The 6070-nt window shown below is 31.4% G+C and overlaps 1 long non-coding RNA gene across 1 annotated transcript; it reads right to left on the bottom strand.

Annotated features, from left to right (window-relative positions):
• Positions 1–690: 690 nt before the first annotated feature.
• On the bottom strand, positions 691–5149 carry LOC108911129. Its single transcript, XR_001964494.1, has 4 exons — positions 4962–5149; positions 1116–1288; positions 849–1017; positions 691–788 (listed from the first exon to the last, which is right to left on the bottom strand). It is a non-coding gene; the product is annotated as an uncharacterized LOC108911129 (long non-coding RNA).
• Positions 5150–6070: the final 921 nt, after the last annotated feature.

Genomic DNA, 6070 nt, shown 5'->3' with positions numbered 1-6070 from the left:
CATTTTTAATATGTAGAAACTGCATTGATGTACATACAAAGAATATAGCTTGAATATATATATTTTTTGTGGAAAATTTTATTCACCATCAGTTTATTTATTTTTAACATCCTGTATGAAATTAATTCTTAAACATTTTTTTAAACATTAAAAAAGTATCTTATGTAGAAATACTAATCAAAAGAAGATTATATGTATTAACCCACGGTCTCCGTTCTTGGATTATCTCATTTTTTCTCATCGCCTTATTCAAACCATGCAGATTTATTAGATAAGACCCTGCACCAAATTTGAATTGATTTTGACAACCAGTTTGGAACATATTAACAAAAACATATTTTATCTCGAACATGAGACACCCTGTATAATACATATATACATATAAATATACAATATTCTATTAATACCATTTTCAACAGATTTCGACATTAAAAAGCAATATCTAAAATGCAGATGTAGTTCAACTGAGCTATTTTGGATAATTTATATTGATTTTTTTCCAATTTTTGAAGTACCTATTATTTTTCATTTTTATTTTCAATAATTATTAATTACCAGTCTTCTGTTTATTCTAAAAGAGAAAGGCTTAATATGACAATAATTTTGAGAATTTTTCTTGAATTAGTTTAATGCATTATTTAAACTCAAGTTGGTTTACCTTACTAAAACTCAACTTTTGGGTGCATCTTCCACTCCTTCAATTTAAATTTTAGAATTAGATAAATTGTAACTATTGCCATAGTATACAACTGAAAATCGACTGAAAGGTACCATGATGGAGGATGACTCTGCAAAAATTATATTATTGGTTTTAATAATACAAAAATATTAAATTACAAACTACTTACCAAATCTTTAAAGTATAAATAATTATTTAAAAAGAAAAACGTTTGCCACCAGTTGTCTTTACAAGTTTTTTGAAATACGTAATTGTTATCAAACGTCACTGGTCCTTCAAATAACCTATACAAAGACGATCGCAATATTAGTATCATCATTGTGGAACATACACCAAGCCTAAAATGGAAACCAAATGTTACAAATATCAGGTAGTTTCGTTATTTTTTATATATTCTAAAATAATTCTTCTCTGAAAACTAAATTAATTATTTTACCTAGAATATCTATTAACGCAAAAGTAAAAGACTTGTTTTACTGAAAATTTCCTTTGTTCTCTATAAATATTGTATATTTGGAATGTCAAAATCCAGGAAGATATAAGAAAAAACGTCTGCACCAAGAAAACGTCAATAATACATAGCTTTTCTATCAAAGAATTACTAATTATCTGCAAAAGAAAATTAGTGCCAATTGTTGATTGCATTATCTGTCCCCTTATTAAATCTAACGGGTGTCCCAAAAGTAATGCAGGATTTTAATTGTGCGCTATTTTCATTCCGAAGAGTTGGCAGCATTGTGCATGGTAACATGTTGGAGTAAACACATTGCGGTTAAACACAATAATGCACAGTACCGCGGATGGGCGAGTAAATATTGTGTAAATTCATTACAGATACGGAGAGTGTGTAGCTGAGACTGTGAGCAAATTACGTGGCATTTTCGGTAGAAGGAACGCGCCGAATGAAACAACTGTGAAAAGATTAGTTGCAAAAATTGAACAAACAGGTTCAGCTGCAGATTATAAAAAATAATTCGTCCTTGTACTGTCCGCTTAGCCGAAAATATTGCTATGGTGTGGCGAAAATGCCCGTAACCTTAATGCGCCGTCGCCGTCGGTTAATGAAATTAAATATTTCAGAAAGCACAATGCAGAGGATATTAACAAAAGTTGACTTGACGGTGACTTTGTTAAAAAATCATATTTAGCGACGAGACGCATTTCCACGTACAGTGGGTACATGATCAAGCAAAACTGTCGAATTTGGGGTAGAGACAATCTTCGGGTCATTCAAGAACCACCATACTGTATACTCAAAGAGTGAAAATGAGGCTGGAAATGCAGCGACTGTCAGCGGAGAACGATATCGAAAGATGCTATTGAACTTTTTGTGACCTCATTTGGATCGCATAGATTTGGATGACATGTGATTCCTGCAGGAGTGCCACCTGTCATACAGTACATGGAACTATTCACTTGTTACAGCAGGAATTTAATGGACGACTCATCTCACGTAACAGTGAGGTGACTTGGCCACGAAGATCATGGGATCTTATGCCATGCGACTTTTTCCTATTTGGATTCGTAAAGTCCAAAGTATATTCTGCTCAAATGAATAATAGTCCTGAAGGCAGAAATTCGGAGAGTTATTTGCGAAAGCGTGATACAGAATTTTCTTAAAAGAAGTCGTGTATGCCAAACGAGGACATATTATCTGTCCGATATCCTCTTTCATATTTAATGACAATGTCTACCCTTTAGAAATATGTGGAAACTTTACCAACTTTTTAATTATCTAATGATAGTTATTTATGGTACTAGTGTGTTACGATATACCTATACCGGGTGTTCAGAAATAGTGGTACTTCACTTTGAGGGTAGATTTGTCGATTAAAATTTAGACAAAAATTTCATATAAACATGGATCCGCAAATCCACCTTACGGGAAGTAGACGCGTTTGAAGATGACTTTAAATAAATGGGTTTTTGCCAATAACTTTTAACTGCTTTGAAGGAGAGGAATAAGTTTTGGGTGATAAGTTACTACTAAAGTGCAAAGAATTATTTGGTTGTACAAAAATATCTAGAAATTAGCTGAAAATTTTTTTTTTTTTTTCATAAATTGTGGTCATACCCCCTCGGTTTACACGCCATGGGTTATAACCTGGATCAACTAATACCCTCAAATAATCATGTTTCTTAGTAGTAGTAACTTATCGTCCAAAACTTATCCCTCTCCTTCAAAGCAGTTAAAAGTTATTGACAAAAACCCATTTATTTAAAGTTATCTTTAAACGCATCTACCTCCCGTTGCGTTGGGTGGATTTGCGGACCCATGTTTATATGAAATTTTTGTCTAAATTTTAATCGACAAATCTACCCTCAAAGTGAAGTACCACTATTTCTGAACACCCTGTACAAGTCACGCTGGGAAATGTTGCTAAATTTCCCAAGTGACTTATATGACGTAACACACGCGTGCCATACAAAATTTTATCCAACGCTCATAGAATTTCGTTTTTTTAATAATAAATAAAAGTAACTTAAAATTTCAAGTTGTCAATGTCAGAAAAAGTAATGAATGTATTTTTAAATATTACAAAAGGATGCGGTCGGTATATGTATAACCAAGGGTTATCAGTAAACAAACAATATTTGTTGAGTTGAAATCACGTTGAAATCCTAAAACCAAGACTGAAAAAATGGAAAAAGTAGAAATTCCATCTGAAATTTTAGAAAAAGCTAATGCGGCTACTGCATGCATTATTCCGGAGAAATCAAAATCCACAAAAATACAACAAAAAACTGAAAGAATTTCAGGATTGGAAAATCAAAGAAGGGGTGAAAGGCGTAAATGAAGATGTCTTGCTGGCTTATTTTTTTCAATTTAAGTAAGAAATTAGCTCCATCCACATTGTGTCAAAGTCAACTTTGAGAATTTACAAGAACATTGAAATTTCTAAATTCGGAAAACTAGTGACATTCCTAAAATCTAAGCACAAACATTTTCAATCAAAGAAATCCAAGGTCTTAGAAAGAGAAAAAATCGAACAATTTTTGCGTGAAGCCCTAGACGAAAATCATCTTATGAATAAGTTAGGTTCTACTGAATAGTTTAACTGAGTTATATTTGTTAAATTTGTTGTTTTTAGATGACGTTGATATTAGAAGTTTTTGGCACTTGCCGTTGTGAGGATTTGACCCATCTAAGCATAGACAATTTAGAGGACAAAGGGCAGTATATCCACATTACGATTTCAAATACTAAAACGAACAAACCAAGAAGCTTCGCTGTGTTAAATGAAGGATTTTGTGTTAATCCAATTGGATTAATTAGGAAATATTCTAAGCTAAGGCCTCAAAATGTGCAGCATAAAAGGTTATTTTGTAATTTTCAAAAGGCTAAATGCACACGTCAATGTATTGATATTAATAAGCTATAAAAAATCCCTAATGTTGTTACGCGATTTTTGGGCTCGACAAATTCTAATTTATATGAGGGGCATGGCAACTCTCTTGGCCAATGCTGGAGGGGGTATTACAACATTCAAACGCCACGGTGGATGGATGTCATCTACCGTGGCAGAAGGTTATATAGAACAGTTAATTTCCAGCAAAATTGATATTGCTAAAAAGATACAAGGGGTGCAGACTCCTGAAGCAAACACAAGCAAAGGGGCAACCTGTTCTATAAATTTACCACAATCACAAAATGATCCCAATAATCCTTTGGCATCAAATTACGGCTTTACCATAAATGTTAATGTTAATATTAATAAGTAGGTAGATTGTAAGTTTGTAGCATTTTAGGTTATTTGTTGATTACTGTTTCAAATTGATTTTCTAATAAAAAATAGAAAAATAAACTAAACATTTGTCTTTTTATGATTTCTATAAGTCACTAGTGGGTTATAAGTCATAACTTACTAGTGACTTATGACTTAATAACTCACTAGTGACTTATAGGTCACATTATTCTTTAAAAACCAAATATATTATAATATCATTATATACAAATGTTGGATAAAATCTTTTCTCGTCATATGAAATCCAGCTTTTCTTTTGGGACACCCATGAAAACAGATAAATATTAATTTTAAATTTCCAGTCGCTTAACTAAACTAAATTACTAAACTACCGAAAATGTATTAGTATATAATATGCGATTAGGTAATAAAAATAATACCATTACAATAACGACTAGTAATAAATAAATAAAGAAAAAGTCTAAATCTAATCTAAAACAAATAAAAAAGTGACAAGCTTGAATCATAACAAATATCCTATAACTAGATTGATCTACTTACATTAAACCATCAAATTTAGCCTGTACTAAACTCACCTTCCCAATATCTTAAGTATTTGAAAGATAAACCATGCTATAACTTAATTTTGTATGTAAAAAGATTATAGAAAGCATAATGTAAAAGCGGATTCCCTGAACTGATTTCAGTTTGTTGTAGTCTTCATTTCCATCTACCTTACATAATTTTTCCCAATTTGATATCAATGAGAAAGATATCAAAACTTCACTACCTAAAAAAAATCAGAATCTGAGCTAAGTTTGCAGTTTCGTATATTACACTTATTACTATTTCCAAGTTTACATTTGCACTTTATTTCCATCTGTCATACATTGTCGCATAAACAATTAAAGATATATACATCCCTAGGAAAATTTGATTTATCTATATTTTTGTTTTTGATTTTGGAATATTTCCAAAAAGTTATTAAAATTGTCCAAAAAATATAATCAATCCCGCCTAGTAAAGTATATACCGAGCCTTCATAAATGTTTACCAGCCTCGAGATCGCCGAGCTTAGACAACCAACACTCCACAGTTGGTACTGTCAACTAAAAATCCCTAAATCTTAGCCTTGCCAATATTAAGGATTCGTTTACAATGAACAATGACAAACCGTTACGAATACGCTCGTGATAATGCGATCGCTGATTGGTTGAATAAAATCTCGTGAAAATTACACATATCAAAATGTCTTAATGTAATCTTGATCTTATTGTTCTAATTTTAATGAAATTTAAATGTAAGAAAGGATGTCAAGGAAATATAATTACTGATCTCAACAAAATTACTGGTCACGTGGCTTGTAATCATTTATGACGGCTCTATAGTAAATAAATAAGTTGTAAAGAACAAACTTACAGGAAATAAATGTCATATGAAGATATTTTAAACGCATTCGTAGTACAAGTTACATCTACATAAGAAATTAAATTACTTTTCTTTAATTCTTCATTTATACGCAATTCAGTAAATTTTCTAATCGCTATCATATTACTGGCTTCCGTTTTTGGAACACATAAAGCTCTATGTATGATACTTCGATCGTAACTGTATGGATCACCTTTGGACTCCTGAAATTTAAATGTTTAAAAAATTAATTTATATTTCTAAACAATTTTACGTGGATACATAAATCTACGTACTA

Source organism: Anoplophora glabripennis, unplaced genomic scaffold (assembly GCF_000390285.2).
Source record: "Anoplophora glabripennis isolate ALB-LARVAE unplaced genomic scaffold, Agla_2.0 scaffold691, whole genome shotgun sequence".
In the NCBI taxonomy this organism is placed as follows: domain Eukaryota; kingdom Metazoa; phylum Arthropoda; class Insecta; order Coleoptera; family Cerambycidae; genus Anoplophora; species Anoplophora glabripennis.
Note: the sequence above shows the minus strand (reverse complement) of the source record. Positions and strands in the feature narration are given on the sequence as shown.